The sequence below is a fragment of the Tauraco erythrolophus genome, chromosome 21, assembly GCF_009769465.1.
Source record: "Tauraco erythrolophus isolate bTauEry1 chromosome 21, bTauEry1.pri, whole genome shotgun sequence".
Classification (NCBI taxonomy): domain Eukaryota; kingdom Metazoa; phylum Chordata; class Aves; order Musophagiformes; family Musophagidae; genus Tauraco; species Tauraco erythrolophus.
The window spans coordinates 10822785-10839705 of NC_141485.1; the positions used below are offsets into that span (position 1 = coordinate 10822785).

A 16921-nucleotide genomic window follows, 5' to 3' on the forward strand; every position below is an offset into this window, starting at 1 on the left:
GCAATAAACAGCCTCAGATCAATAAAAATGCTGATGGCATCAAAGGAATCGCTTCCATCATTCTTCCCCAGCCTGGCTCAGCTTCTGACACCTGACTTTGTTTTGCTTTTTAATTCTGGTGTACCCCCCACAGCCTCTGATAGCCACTCTCCTCTCCTGCAGCCCACCAAAGGACCCCCATGCGTCCACCACCTCGACAGCTCAGCACATCTCCTGCTCCTCACAGACCTCTCAGCTTGAAGCCCCACCACCGAGCTGCCCAGATCTGACCACTGAAAATGCCAAATGGAGAAATTTTGCCATTCCAGTCAGCTGGGAGCATGTTTACTAGAAAAGGTTTGGTTAGAGGTGGGGAAAGAGGTACTGGTTTCTTAGTTTTGGTGAAACAGTCTTTGCCCTGCGCTGTGGAGAGGAAAATACAGGATTCCTCTTTTGGAATGAGGATATATAGAATCATCAAATTATAGAATGGTTTGGGTTGGAAGGGACCTTAAAGATCATCTAGTTCCAACCCCCCTGCCATGGGCAGGGGCACCTTCCACTACACCAGGTTGCCCAAAGCCTCATCCAACCTGGCGTTGAACACTTCCAGGGATGGGGCATCCACAACTTCTCTGGGCAACCTGTGCCAGTGCCTCACCACCCTCAGAGTGAAAAATTTCTTTCTTATATCTAACCTAAATCTGCCCTCTTTCAGTTTAAATCCATTGCCCCTTGTCCTGTCACTACACACCCTTGTATATGTATATGAAAAACAGCATGCTGTGGCTTGCTGCAACTTTGCTCAGAGGAGTTTAACCTTCATGTGAAAGCATTTCACTGGAGAAGTAGGAGGGAAAACTCAGCAGATTTTTTTGGGCAAAATAACTCAAAACAACCTATTAAAAAAATACTCTATTCTCTATCAGGAAACAGACTGGATGGAAAAAGTATTTCCAGCCCGTGGTAGTTCAGGCATTAAGGCTCAGATGAGAAAATATTCTTGGTCCTGCCATGGACATGGGGCACGTCACCTCCATCTGTCCTCCACTCCCAGGCACCAGGGAGGCACCAGCCTCCATGGTGGGGCCACGTGAAAGGTAACGGATGTTCCTCGGTCCTCCCAGGAGAAAACCCAGAGCATTATAACCCACCAGGAAATGGTTTCAGTGATGTCTCTGCTAACAGGTTATTTAAAGCTTTACAACTCAAAGGCTGCTACTAAACCTCAAGGTTCAGCACCTCCCTTGACAACCCCGGTGGGTTGGCAAAGTCTGCTCCAATTTCCGTGGGCTGCGTTCTGCCATGTGTAACACTCCGGTGATGGGCCAGGGCCAGGGCACCGCCGTGACCCGCTGCTTAATCTTCACCACAGCTGTGGTTATCACAATGAGACACGATCAATTTTTAATCCAGCCAAAGAGCCCACTGACACAAACAGGGAAGATCCTATTAATTCCACTGGATATTGGGCCAGACCTGTAATATCGACGCTTCGGGTTCAGGTATGCATCAACTGTGGCTTCTTTAAACTTAAATGCTTCACCTTGCCTCCCTGCCAGCCCAAGCTGGTGGAAGCTCGGTGATATGAGAAGATGGTGAGGCTGTTGAAAGCGAGCTCGGCTGGAAATATCGGCACATAATGCAAAGAGCCTTTGGAGTAGGAACGAATCCCATCAGCCACTGCCAGTTGTAGTGAAATCTATTTTCATATGCTGTGCTGAAAGCTAAAGTGCAGTAAATATTACACTGAAATCAATTAATTTTAAAATAAACTTTTGACAGCTGAAGACGAAGGAACTAAAAATATTGCAGGGAGCCAAGAAAGTATTTTAGAAAATAAAATGTGACTCTACCTTCAGAAAAGTTTACACGTGAGTTAGATGGATCCAAATTACGTGAATAAATTATGTCTGTAGAGGGGCTTTGCTGTAGCACATCTGAATGCCAACATCTAGTGAGCGTCCTCTGCAGACACACTGAGCTCACAAGGTGCAGTTAACAGCACTGCAACGTTCGAGCCTCCACCAGAGGAGAAAACCCCACACATTTGGGGTCCAGCTCTGTTCCATACCTCTCAGAAACTTGAACTTTTGACCAAGCCTGAAACATCCTTCACACATCAACTCCTGACCTCAGATGGAGCTTTTTTCACTCATCACTCTATAAATACCACTTGTGCAGAGGTATATTCAAAGAGCTATTTATAGGTTGAACACAGCGTACACGAAGCAGCTCTGACCTCAGGCAGTGCCTCCTCTTTATCTTTACATGTAACACCACCTCCTTATCAGCTTTGCTTTATAGTGATTCCTTCTCCTCTGACGTACTCGCGGGTGCTGTCCCGCACAGCACCCAGCACGTGAGCCACAGGCCAGAGCAGCCTTCCCAAACACAGCCCCACCAGCTCATCCCGCTGGTGCTGCCGAAGAGCTGGGCCCAAACAGCGGTCCGTGAACCTGTGGCACCCTGGCTGGCCCTCATCTTTATTTCCAGCTGTTAAATTTCATTACCCAAAGCTAAAAATACATCAGCGCTTTCCCCGTATGACTTGCCCAAAGAAGTTGCCATGGCAACTGATGCTCCTGACTCACAACTGGGAGCAGATGTGGTCCATGGAGTAAATCTCTCAATAAAGACACTACCAGGGCTCGGGAGAAACTTTGAGAACTCTTCCATTTCGGCTGGAAGCTTCACCCTGGTCAAGAAAAGCAGAGCCCTCTTTTGTCTTTAAGAGGAAGAGTAAAGATAACGGGGGCAGCGGGTGTCAAAACAATGCTGCCCCAGCAGCTGCCCTTCCCCTTGCCCAGCCCTTCTCACAGCAGCCCTCCACTCCAAACTGAGCACATATGTTTGGATTACATCTCCTTTGGGGCATTAATAAATATTAATATTTATTCTTCTTTCCACTATATCATATCTTCTTCGACTCCCAAATATAGGAAGGTGACACAGAACTAGAATATTAGAGTATAAAAGGGAAAAAAGACTAGAAAGTAGAGGAAGATTTAGAGGACAAAGTAGCCTGTTTTGCTGGTGATGGCATTGGCCTGAGTCTCAGGAAATGTCACTTATTCTCACGGAGCCCAGGTGAGGACCTGAGTGCTTTTCTCCATGCCTCAGTTTCTCCAGCCCCTGGGAAGAGCGATACTGCTCCTCTGTACAGGGTGATTTCAACCCCAAGGTGCTCACCTGACAGCCAGCGACTATGAGCAGCACTGAACCATCTCACTCCCAGCATTAATTCAAATGGGACCAGCACGGAACACTGCCACAAAGAGACTTTGTCAGATGGACCATACACAATGCTTAATGCTGAACAGTGTTCAAGTGAACGAGGGGAGAGAAGGGATCAGCATCCGGCCCCATCCTAAATCACACCTTCATTAACGATCTCAAAGAGGGAGCAGACCCAACATTAATTAAATTCCCAAATAATACGAGGCTGGAAAGAGTTGCCAGGACAAGAAGTGCAGCAAGAAGGAAGGAGCGCTGTGCCAACGGGCCAAGATTTGGGAGCAGAATGACCCTCACCCGAGAACCAGCTGGGCCAAGGCAGGTGTGGTGAGCTGGGCTTGAAGGCACGTTTCTCAGGAAGGTTTAGGTCTGGGTTTTTCCCCAAGTGAGGATATATGTTCCACAGGAGCTGAGAGCACAGGACTCATTTCTCAGAGTGATTTGAGCATTCTAAAGCTGCGTAGGGGAGGTTGCTTTTAATTTATTCCCCCTCTCTCCTCACCTTTAACAGCTGCACCCTCCAGCTGCCCTGCTCTGGAGCACACAGCCAGACAATTACCTCCACACTCCTCTGGGAAGAAAGGAGGAATCAGGGAAAAGGATGATTTTTGTTTATTACCTTTCCGAAGGGCACAAAGCAAGACAGCTGTCAGAGTCGGACCCACACCAGCCTAGAGAGTCGTTAACCCCCTCTGCATTCAGAACGACCCAAAGCCAACGTCCTCACCCACCCGCTCCCATCGCACCTGCTCCAGCCTTTCGCCTTCAAAACACCTCTCCGCACTGGTGCTGCCCTGGGCTGGACCTCGTGCTCCCTTCCCCAGCTCATCCCTTCTCCGAGTTCAGTAGCAGGTTTGTTTACAGACGATTTCCCTCCGACTGGTAACTAGAGGCAACCATCATTATCTCTTGTTTTGCTTCCTGAATGAGAATGAATCACAGTTCTCTGGGAAATAAGTTCAGCCAGAGCCATCCGTGTCCACTCGCCACCCCCGGGCGCTGCAGATGGTTCCAGGTTGTTCCACTGGGTATAAATACCACCATAATAAATTGTGTAATTACGCTGTAACTACCACACCCTACGCGCACCGTAATTACAATCAGAGTCCTATCCGGTTGCTTCCGTTAGTATGATAAGAGAAGAAATACCACCACCCGAAATCTTGCAAGTCATCTCATTCATTTAATTGCAGGTTTGGGCACCAAAGTACAAACTGAATGATCTAAAAGCTGCAAATAGCACGTCCTTGAGTGAACTGTTAAGTGAGTCTCGTAACTACGATGTCTGTTTAAAAAAAAATGGAAATTTCCATCCCTCCATCTGCTATTCTTATGCTTGCTTTTCTTCTTTCTGCAAATTGCAACGAAGTGTCAAAATAACTACATTTTTCATCTAATGGAAACACCCCCTTTCCCCCCCAACATAATCCAATATATTCCAATTGAAAGTGTCAAAATATTTCGCTTGGTTATTCTCAATCTCAGCAAAACAGTTCAGCATCCTCAGATCAAACTCTTTCACTGCAACCTGGAGCCACATCTACCTGAACCAAGTGCTGTCAGCATCACCAGAAACATGCAGCTGGAAACAAGGCATAAACATCCCGGTTCATCCGGCAGCTCAGATAGACACAGTTACGCCAAATGGGCAAAGCAAACCGGTGCCAGTCAACTTGACAAAGCATCTCAGCTCAGAAAGGTCTGCCTCAAAAACTAAGTGCCTCGTCTTGTTTTTCCTCAGAGGGACTTTTTCACATATAATTTGGCAGATTTTATTTTTTTTTTTTAGTTCCTCGGGAAAAAAATGATTTGTGGAAATGACATTTCCTGTGGTTATGTTCCCAAACACATGCAACACTTGCCAAGTAACCGGCAGGAACACCCCATTACCAGACAAATACGCAACGTAAAGGCTTTCTGTTGCTACAAGATACTCTCTTAAATGGAAGCCTATAGTGCAAGCAACAGGGGCAGGATCTGGAGTACTTGAGGGTATTTACTCCAAGGGCAGGCTGGCGTGGACAGCACGCAAACGCCTTCGTCCAAGGCTGCTCCATAAAGGTGGCTGCATCCCTGCTGCAGGCGACACGCGCTGAGCAGCGTGTGACAGCACGAGCCCTGCAGCGCCGCGCGGAGCTGGCGGGGGAGCACGGTGCTGAAAGCCAGCTGCTAGAAGAATTTGGCCATATAAAAACTTCCACTCTTCCCTAGAAATTTCCCTACTGTGGCCAGAATATCATGCAAGAGACAAGCAGGGCTCTCCTTCAGCTCCTCCCAATGCCAATAGAAGGATGCATGGGGTTGAAGATACTGTGTTGTAGCCCACAGCAGTAAATGATGCAGAATAATCAAGGTTTCAGTGCCTGAGAAAAGTACAGGATGGTCCTGAGTGGTGAGGCATGAACTCAGAATGAAAGAACTGAGGATGAGGTTGGAGAGGATGCAAACGGCCAGGCTTCCAGGCAAAAGAGCAGGGCTCGGCTCATGGAGGTGCTTTGATTTCTATCTGCAATGCACTGAGAGCAGGGAGATGGAGAGGACATTCCAGGGACAGAGAAAAGCCATTTCAGGTGAAGAGCAATATTGGTCTAAGAACAAATGGATATGAGCAAATTTAGCCTGGCAATTAGAAGAAAGTTTCAGAGGTGACCAATGGCTGCAGCATTTCAAAATGGGGCTTCAGCCATTCTGGGCGGCTTCGGTTTCTGTGACCCAAGCCACCTCTAGCAGTAGGAATCACCTTCAGGGACCTCTTTCAGTCCATGCCTCTACTCCTCTGCATGCCATGAAAATCTTTTCTCCAACTATGTCAGTGCACAATGCAGCAGTCAGCACAAAACCAAGGTAATTTCATATTAATTCTTACATGAGGGATCATGTACTGAGGTTTGTCATCTGCTAATCTGTTTGAAAACTGTGTTCAGGTCTCTGGTCCTCCTGATGTGTTGCTGCATCCTTGGCTCTCCGATTTCCCTCTCTCAACCAAACGGCTCATAATGTGGGTGTTGCTTTGAGCATCCACAATCAAACAAGTCATTATAAATAGCAGCATTAGGATGGGTGTTGGCTGCATAAGCAAACGTCTCATTTCCATTCATTGGATGGAAAACATCTTTTTAAAGGTCTCAGCGTTTTGTGCAAGACTCCACTGCATATCACTGTCATTCTGCAGGAGATGGATGTGGAGCCAGCACAGCATCTCATGCCATTTCCAGAGGGGCATTTTGGTCTCCTGGCACAACCCATGGGACCTTGTGTACCCGCAGGTGTGTTGGGTGGGGTATTCAACTCAACCATCAAGAGATAACCTTCTTTTGACTTGTTCCACACACAAAACTCTGCAGCTAAGAGAAAGGAGAGGGCTCTCCTCCAAACAGTCTGGGGCAAAACGCATACATTCAGAGAGTTCTACAAGACCTGCACAGTCTCCTCTTGTGCTTCTTTTGTTCTTCTCCCATCATGGATTATGGAGCCACTGGAAAACACCTTGCAAACAGCCCCAGAGGCCCACGCCCATTTATCTCCAGGCAGCTGCACACTGTTGGTGAAAGTTACTCCTGTCCTTGCGTGGACCCTGAGCTGGTTGGGCTTATGGTCCTCTACAGCTCTGATCTCTGTGATGGGACTGTAACTAAGGTGGGCAGTCAGACTCAGGGCTTTTGTGAGGTTTTCTGGAAGTGTTGTAGAAATCGATATTCAAAGTAGAGTAAAAATTCATTACTCATTCTTGCAGGGAAAGGGAAAGGGAAAGGGAAAGGGAAAGGGAAAGGGAAAGGGAAAGGGAAAGGGAAAGGGAAAGGGAAAGGGAAAGGGAAAGGGAAAGGGAAAGGGAAAGGGAAAGGGAAAGGGAAAGGGAAAGGGAAAGGGAAAGGGAAAGGGAAAGGGAAAGGGAAAGGGAAAGGGAAAGGGAAAGGGAAAGGGAAAGGGAAAGGGAAAGGGAAAGGGAAAGGGAAAGGGACTCCTAACAATGAAGGAAGATCACCGCTATGAAAGCAGATAAATTTAAGACGCATGCTACAACTTTTGTTTACAACTTAAAAAGACGCGACTAAAAAGGTGAATAAGGAGATAACAGATTTCCACTGTTTTCCAAAGAAACCTCAATCTTCTCTTTCACTAGTTCTCTTTATTAAGAAACAGCCTTTATCCTTCCCTCATCCTTTACATACAGGAGGCACAAAACATTTTCCCTCCCATGACACTACATCACTTCAGAGAACCTCATGCACAGTGCGTATTCTCCTTGGAACTGTTGAGTCACATAGGGAATTGTTTAACTCCATAACATTTTTTTTAAACTGCCCAGGCATAAACCTACAACATCAAGTTTATTGACATCAATACTCAATTCATCATCAGCAGTAAAACATTTGCTGGACATAAATAGGTAATGAGCTTAAGACCCTACACCCTGGAGCATCTGAGAACGAGAGTGATTTGATTCAAGATTGCTTCGGAATGACTCACATTAATGTTTAAGAGATAATGGCTGCCCATCTTTTCTTTTTTTTTTTTTTTTAATCTATATAATTTGCATCCTGTACTGATTTACTGCTAGAACAGTCTTCATACATTTCTTACCAAAATAAGAGTTTCAGTCTGCAGTCTCGTCTGGCAATAACTGCGTAGGAAATATAACCTCTCATCATTTGTAGCTCTTTTTCTAGACTTTGCAAACGTGGCTTAATTAGACTTTGAGCACTCTCTGTTGGAAATTTACTGCCCCATATTCAAACGTAGGTACCTGCCATTTAGAATAATGTCCTTGAAACAGCTACGCGCAGCCCCATTTGTTACGAGCGTCTCAAACACCCGGAGAGTTGACTCTGACAAAGATGATAAGTTGGCACCCTTCTTCCCATCGCAGAACAGCCCTCGAGTCAGGGCAGACAGTACCCGCGGCAAGTTTCACTGGAGTTCAGTAGCTTTCCCAGTCCCTCTGCCTTTAATTAACTTCCACATGGCTATCCAGTGGCACATTAAACCCAACTTAATATGTCCTTACTACAGCTATACTAAGGACCAGAGAAGCATCTCGGTCCCTGGCAGAGGCTGCTCAGGACTTATGAGTTCACAGTGAGGTACTGCTCATTGCTCCTCCACCGACTCCTCCAGGTGGGATGGCAGCAACACCTTCAGCATCCCCTGGTCCCATCTCTTTCCAGTCACCAGATTCATCACCTGACCCTTGAATTCATTTCCATTACTTGTTTCTCCAGTATCACCACCCAAGGTGAGAGACTGACCCTCAGAAGGACCGCATCATACCTATGACTTAATGCTTTTCTGTTCAAAGTTTCTTGTTCCTGTGCATTTTCTGTTCCCTAAGTCCCAGAATCTACTCTATCCCAGAAAAAAAAAAGATTATTTTCTCCTTAAACGCCAAAGTGATTATAACACATAAACTGCTTCACTGAGAGCACATCTTGTGAACAGGAGCTCAGCAAACCAAACCTGACTTTAACGCACCCTCTCTAGTCATCCCTCTGCACGGTTTCAGGGCTCAGCAATATGACCTTCATCCAACAGACAACAATCCTGGCTCAAAAGAAGGAAAACTGCAAAACTCACTCCATTTTGAAATGAAACTTTCTGGGAAGCACTCAACAATGCCAGAAATGTTGCCTTGGTGTGAGTGCCAGAGACAAATTGTAATTTCTATTTATTCACAGAAACAAAAACTCCAATGCAGTGATTTAAACTCTTATTCTTCCCTTGGTTTGGGCCATTTTTTTCCCTCTTATTTTCACTTTCAGTTGCACAGTAAAAATGGGTACCTCTGTATCTTCTCAGGCCAACAATCACTATAGTCTCCAAACTCCACTGAGCACTTTCACCTCAAGGTGATTGTCATGTATCCACAAATCCCTGAGAAACCAGTAACAACCTGACAGAAGAGCCGGGCTGTACGTCTCACTCCTCATTACCTGAACCCTGCAGTACCAATGCTCCACCGCCTCCGTTGACATCTATTAATTACCCTTAGTTGCCCAAACAGACTCAGAATTGCCATCAGGTAAAGAAGGTTACTTTGAAGATGAGATAAAACCAAGGGCTGCAAGCTTTTGGTGATGCAGACAGATGCGAGAGCTCACTGGGAGCTGCCCTGGATGCAGGCAGGAGGGATGCAGGCAGGAGGGATGCGGCGGAGGCATTGCCTGAAACGTGAGCTCTGCCAGGTGGTAAATTACAATCCTGCACTTGGCTGGGTTTTGGGCAGCTCAGCTACACACTGCCTCTTCCTCAGTCTGACGGTGGCCCCGATCAGGCCACGATGGATCAAAAGGGTTAATTTCAAATATTCCAGCCAAAGGAAAGGTGAGGAAAATGCCGCAATAACCTGCCCTTCGGTTTGCTTTCCTTTCGGTGGCTTTGCAGTGTAACGAAACCAAAGCTCATCTATCATTTCCGTTCAGGAATTGTTTCCAGAAAAGGTTTCACCACAGTGAAGTTCCAATATTTCATGGCCGTGTTATTTAATATTTTAAAAAGTGAAACTGCAAATTCAAAACAAAATATTGCAGCCTTACTGAAATGAAGCTCCGCTGTTATTTTCAGTCGAAAAGACCACTGTCAACAGGGAATGTAATCAAACCTGCATTTTTCTGATGGAAAATGCTTCCACCGGAAGAATTACAATCAGCTTGAGCTCCCCAGCTCCCTCCATACTTTTTGGTCCAAGTTTATCACTTTACAAAGTAGAAAGCAATTTGAGAAAGCTTTCCCCAACGTGACTGCAAAGCATCATTGGAACATACTCGTTTAGGGACAGGAAGCACTGAAACACACCACAGCAATGCTTTCAGCCCGTATGCAAATCTGATACAGCTTCAGCATTTCTTTTTTTTAACAATTCCAAAGCATTTCTTTACGCAGATAGCAGAAAACTCAGTGCAAATCCCTAAAATATCTGAATTTCACCCTGGAGCTACATTATCTGAGATTTTTGTTCTCAAGGTGCATCTGTAACAGCAGAAGTTATTCTGTATTAAGACCTGGTGGAGGGGAATGGAAACTGCTGTGGTCTGTGTCTGGGCAGTGTCCAGCCACATGTCCTGGCATATGGGACATGCTCTATTATTCTGCATTTGCTAACCTCAACCTGTTGCCTTGCTGATACGGCACTGTGCTAGACCAGGGCTCCCAGACTGCCCTACACAAACTGTAATGGGAGCTCTGCCTACTCGGGTTGCCCATAGACACTCAACGAACAGCTGAAAATTTGCTCTTGAGCAGATCTGCAACCCTGTGCAAAGACAAAGATGCTACAAAGCCAGTTTAAAACATCTACAGCTGGAAATATAAATGGATAATTGAAAGCTGCTCACTGATACGGATGAATTTACTCTCCTGATCTGGAGACTCACATTTCTGAAGGAGATTAAGTGAAGCATGTCGGGTCACTGAGATATGGAGAGATCTGCTCAGGACCCTCCCAACGTGAAAGACATTGCCTGCATATCCAGAGAGAGCTTTTACTTGTAAAGTGCTTAATAGTAGATGTAGGAGAAACTTTTCTGTTTTTCTTTTTACTATGTTTATCTTTTTCAGAAAACAGGAAAATGCTGTATTAGAAACTTCGCATCTTCCAAACATTCCAGGAGAGCAACTGAAATATCTACGTTTCTTTCCCATTTTATAATTTGAATTAAATTATGGTTACTACATAACAAAGGCACGTAAAATTAAAGCATTCCTAAGAATAAATCTCTGTGCCTTTCTGGCACTGTATACCTGAAAGCAGCCTTGAGAATTCAATTCTAAAATACGTTTCGGAGGCAGGCACAGACAATCCAGATTAAAAGGCATTTATTACTCACAAGATTTAAAGACTGTTTAAATAATGTTGAAGAATTTCTTTATTTTCATTTTCTACCTTTCAGTAACTTTTTCTTACTTTTGTTTTCCTGTCCCAAAGACAGAAATGAGTTTAGAAACTCCTTCTCTGGTGAAATGAAGAGAAACATGGCCAGCATGATGGAAGAGTAATGAGATTCAGGCCCTTTGCTAGTACTGACTGCTTGAATTGGGACACCAAAAAAGACCATCTAATTATTTCAGTCCTTGCAGATCATCAGATGTGTTTGGGTGAGGATAGGTGTTAGCAGAGTAACCTCACTCTGGTTCTCTAAGGTTTAACACTCTCTGAAGCTGTTCACGATGGGGTGAACATTCACCGAAGTTCACATATCAGACCCAAGAGCGATGGCCCCAGGCCATACCCAGGTCTACTCACCCCACCACCTCTGACAGTGGCACCCATATGATGCTGGAGTAGGCAGTTTGCTCCCTTCGTAGAGCCTGCACTAAGCCTTCAGGTATTTAAGCTTTGAAGAAGCCAATGCCAACAAGTGATAAAGTCCCAGTAAGTGTTTGCCTCCTCTGACTGGTGCAGTGAAACACATTTTTTAAAAACATGCCTCTTTTAGGTTAAAACACCAATTTTACACTGCAGAGCAGGCTCAATGCCTGGTGCGGGAGGATGGACCGTCAAACTTCTCCAGCCACTTCAATCATCCAACTGAGGCAATCTCTCCTGGCTACAGAAAAGGCTACAAGGACTCATCTTCTCCCTCTCTGTTTTCATGAAAATAGACCATTTTCTTCCAGCCAGTGCTCACTGAAGAGCGTGCTGTGTCATCAGCCTCCTCCTCCTGGGAGGCCAGCATTTTGGTACATTGTGACCAAAAATCCACTTCTTCCTACAGCTGTCAGGTTGTACCTGCTCTACACACCAGGAGGGCATCCTGTGTTGGGTGAGGTCACCAGAAGTCCCAGAAAAAGCTGGATTAGTTGACAAACAGCTCTTATTTTCCAACTTTAAGAGCAAACTCTTCACTTCCCACCACTGCAGTCTGTGCACTGAACACTGATACTGCATGTCTGAGAAAGAAAGCCCTGGAGGCTTGGAGACATCTTCATCTCGCCTTGGCCTCAGCTCTTCCACCAGTGGCCTTCAGCCAGCCTACAGGATATCATCCACTAGACCACAAGCAATTCGGGGAGCACAGCTCCTCATTTCTGGCTGTTACTAATACATTGCTTTGCCATGAATTAAACATTTCAGGCATTTAATAAGATACAGGAAGAATATCACCAAAAGGAGGAATGAGATATTGGTAATAGAGAGAGAAGAGATCTTCCTTCCTTTGTCTGCAAGAGCTTCTCTCTTACCTGACAAGGTGAGCCCACTGTCCAAGATGCAGGTCCTTCAAGCCATGACATGGCTCCTCACCACTAACTAGCAGCCTGCACTGTCTCCTTCAGGCACAGCCCACCTTCACCAGTCTGTGAACTGTGTCCAGTGACATACATGGTAGGAACATAACGATAAGACATCCGAGGAAATTACTTGGAAGAAACAAAACTACAGAATGATTCATACATCATGGAAAATTTAAATGGAGAGAAGTCACCAAAAATGGGTGACAGTAGATGCACACAATATACTGGATGGCATACAGCTGCTCTCTTCCTTCCACTACCTTTGGTGGAAACAAGCCTGCTTTACACCACTCAAACAAGACAAGGATTTGATCATAGCTCCCATTTCCCATATGTTGGTTCCCATCCAAACTAATGCCAACGTGAGCGCTGAACACAAGTGCTGCCTTCGGAATTTTTTTGTTCTTGAGAACGAAAGAGCAAAAGCTTGAAAGTACAGTAAGTCTCTTCAGAGAGGATGGTTTAATTAGCTGGCGTGATATCAAACCTGAATGACTTCTGACATACAATCACAGTGCATTGTCTAAGCTGAAAAAACCCATGTAACCTGCCCTTATCATCATTTCCCTCTATGTTCACTTGATTCTTCAAAAATATATCACATGTTCACATTTCAGCGGCCATTTCTGTATCTCCTGGTCCTTGGAACAAATGAACATTTCTAAAAATAACATAAAATCTCATAACCTGCACACATAATCAAGTGCACAAGCTGCAATTGCCTTTCAGAGATGATATTAAAATTCAAATGTGTTCCTTCCAAGTATGGAGAAGTCCAGCGAAAAGCTCTACCTGGGAGGAAATAATTTACGCCTGGCCATCCATCTCTGTCTGGGAGGCAGAACAACACCTGGAGTGGGGGAACAGCCTCCAGCATCGCGAGCCAAACTGCAAAGACAACAAAGGCAGCTACACCTTATCTATGTGACTTCAGGTGCCAGCACCCTGATGAATCCCTAGGAAAGATGCCACCAGAATATAGGTTATGGCTGGAAAATCCTCAGGCAGGTGTTTGAGCCTCTTCTTGCTTCTCCTCCCTACATCACTCTCCTCACATGCATCCCGGCTGTGCTCCTGGAGCGTTCTTCCTTCGCCGGGCTGCATCGCTCCCCTCCTCTCCTGGCCCTCACACTCACTACGCACGTGTAATCCTTCTCTCCCAGCAGTCTGGTGCCATCTCCATCCACCCTCCATCTTTGAGTAATTTCTAATTTATTCCCTTTCTCTCACATCAGCCTCGTGCTGCTCGGTTCAGCTCTTTCTCCAGTTCCCTCGTTTCTTCTCTGCTGCCTCTTAACACACGGCATGAGAGAATCCCTAGCTGACTTCCAGCTGTCATTCAAAGCCTCCAAGCCATTCAGGAGCACCAGCACTTCTCAAGACTAAAATGCATTAGGAATGATAAGACTTGATTAAGCCCGGGCACACCTCCCCCCTTTCTCTGCACCCACCAACTCAGGGTGGGAATTAGGATGACAGAGGCAGCCCATTAGCAAGGTGGTAATAAAGCCTGCAGTCACACCGCTCTGAGTAGGCACTGCCAGGATCCATACGTGGATGGGGAAGCAAATTTACCAGGAAGGGAAAAAAGTTACTGTCCTCTCCGAGTCCCTGCAGAGCTTGGTGGGTCTTCCTGGGCACTACAAGATCCTGCTTGGCACAGAGGCACAAAGCTGAAGTGCTCCAAGATACACAGGGTGCACAGGTACTATCTGTTGTAAACCAATTCAATTAAAATACACCTGGCTAAATATCTTAAATGTAAAGGGAATTTATTAATAAATCAGACTCAAATGCAGGCATAAGTAAAACCTCACACTGGGTGCAGAGTGATTTATACACACAAGCAAAATAGATCAGTCTCACATTTCTAGAAAAGGACACCAGATGTCTTTGACGTCATCTAAATTATCTCTATTTTTAAAAGTTAGTCTTTTCCATTTGCTGCCAACTCAGAAAGTCCAATTTGCCAAGATAATATATCTACTGTGGATGAAGATTTCCAAACTTGAAATATCAGTCTCTTAGCAACCGTAGTACTCTTTGTATTAAAACTGAGCACAGTGAAACTGTCATCTTCTGTAGCCTTTTATGCACCTAATCAGTGAATTCCCATTAAAGACACAACATTGGGAAAATGGCATTTAGGATTCTAGACGCATATAGAATATATATACACACATATATTCCATATTCTCTTTCCACAGAAGGATAGAGTATTTCTAGCAGGTAGACATGTCAGGGAAATATGTGGCATATCTTATTCATGCAAGGAACTAGATAAGAAATAAGAAGCTGAATGTAACAAAAGGTGCAGCAAGAGCCGATAAGAAAAAATAAAATAGAATCACAGAAAGAACTTTTTCTCCTGTCTGGGTCTGATTCAAGTGGTGGCCTTTAGGCAGTGGGCAGAGGTGAGAGAAGAGAAAGCCTCCCTTTTCTCGTCTGCTATGCTTTCAGCCCAGCACTGGAAGAGCCAGTTGATGCCTCCCTTTCTCCAAGCCTACAAGAGCTCTGGAAAGGGCTTTCGACTCCCACGTTCACATCTGCTTCTTCCAGCCCTGTACTCCTGGTAAGGTCTCTTTGGGTAAATAACACTCCAAGGTCCTCTGCAGGAGAATGCGGTGTTATAGCAGTACATGCAACTGCTTTGAATGTAGAGGGGATCACACAAAGCAACTTCTTTCTACGGTCTGTCTTTCTCTGTCCTTGTGGAGCTCATGGGCTGCCTACCCAGCAATTCTGGACATTTTCCTTCACAAACACAGAGAAAACTTCAGAAAACATTGTGGAAACACGTCTCCTGACACAGCAGTTCAATATAGATAGTCTAAAGTTGGTTTCTTATCTCCCTGCATCCCTGTGGGGCTCCGGTCCCACCTGCAGACCAAGCCGTACCTTCTCCCTCTCCCCACCAAGCCTGAAGGTGGCTTGACTTGGCTGAAATCCCCAACCTCCATGACCACAGCATGAGCAGGATCAGAGCCACGGGGTTTGCATGTACAAGGACCCGGAGACTGGACCAGTTTGGGAGTTTAGGCACTAGGTACATTCTTCTGCTGTGGGCTCTTGAGGACCCCGGTGGCTAAACCCCACAAGCCGATCTGCCAGCTTCTGACCAGGCTCACCTGGACAGCTGGGAGTGGCCAGCAAGGAGCGAAGACCAGGAGCACATTTGCTCCTCCTGAGACCATTTGGATTGAAACTCTGGACTGAAAGGAGAGGGAGCAGCTCTCCAAGCTATGCCGTGCTCCTTCCTCCTGCCTTGCAGCTGCACCTCGCATCACAGGGTGCCCAGGAGCATGTCCTGAGTGCTCCCCAGCAGTGACTATCGCAGGTCATCCAGACCTCCAGACCAGCAGCTTATTGCTCACCAAGCACCGCAGCTGCCTCGAGAGGGGATGGAAGCAAAAGCCTCCGGAGAAGCCGAGCGGCAGGTGGGTGCTGCTCCACCACCGTGCAAACAGGCACAGACAACTCCTTGAAGCTTCTACAAACAGAGTGCGACCTGTTTTCTTTTCCTTCTCTCCTGACAGATAAAAAAAAAAAAGGAAATCAATTCAACCTCCATTTCAGCTCTAATCTCAGCTCCACCAAGTATTGCCTTATTTCTACAGCACCCACAATAGTAGAACCTCTTATAATTCCATTATATCGCTGCAGTTGTTATCTATGTCATGACAATTGCATTGCAGCCAAGGGCAGAGGGAAGAGACGCCGAGGTCCATTCAGATTTACAAGACGGAGCAGCTTTCCCATTTTCAACCGGCTGCATTATTCACTGCGGTTTTACTTACTGGCACATGAAAAATGATTGCAAAATGATCTAGAGCTGACTGTACAGCACTTGATTTCAAATGCACTTTAAGTAATCAATCTGACAGCGGGCTTTGAGGACTGCCACGCAGGTCCGCTACGTGCACACTTCATTTGCTGTCTCAGGCTGCTGGGGGAGCAACTCAGGGCTAAAATAAACACTACGGCTCAAGTTTTAATAAGGGAGGGGCTGACGTAGCTGCAGCTCCCACGTAGCTCGTCCTCATCGGCCGCTGTCATTATATCGCTCACCTGTATGCACCGCCCGTCTCGCTCTTATTGGTGTAACACAGCAAAGAGAGGATTTTATTCATTATCATCAACTATTAACGAATCACTGCAAACACGAGACATCAGCATAGACACTTAGGTAGGATGTACAGAGCAGCAGCAGGCTCACGATATCATCACGTAAAATTTAACACTGCAGACACGATACTCGCACAGTGCCTCCCTCTAAAACTTATAGTCTAGCTAGACTGCAGAGTGGAACTGGTCCCAGATTAAAATTGCATTGAATTTCCCATGGCAATAATGAAGTTGTTTGATAAAATTACTCTGGAAGTATTTCCTGCAAATATTAATCTATTTAGATTCATAAGAAATATAATAAAGAAAAAAAAACACCTGACAGCTCTTGGTAGTGTTGCCATTAAGCACATAA

The 16921-nt window shown here is 45.6% G+C and overlaps 1 protein-coding gene across 2 annotated transcripts in view; it reads right to left on the minus strand.

Annotated features, from left to right (window-relative positions):
* CALN1 (calneuron 1) overlaps positions 1 to 16921 on the minus strand; it is a 134281-nt gene that overhangs the window by 71267 nt on the left and 46093 nt on the right. The window lies entirely within an intron of this gene.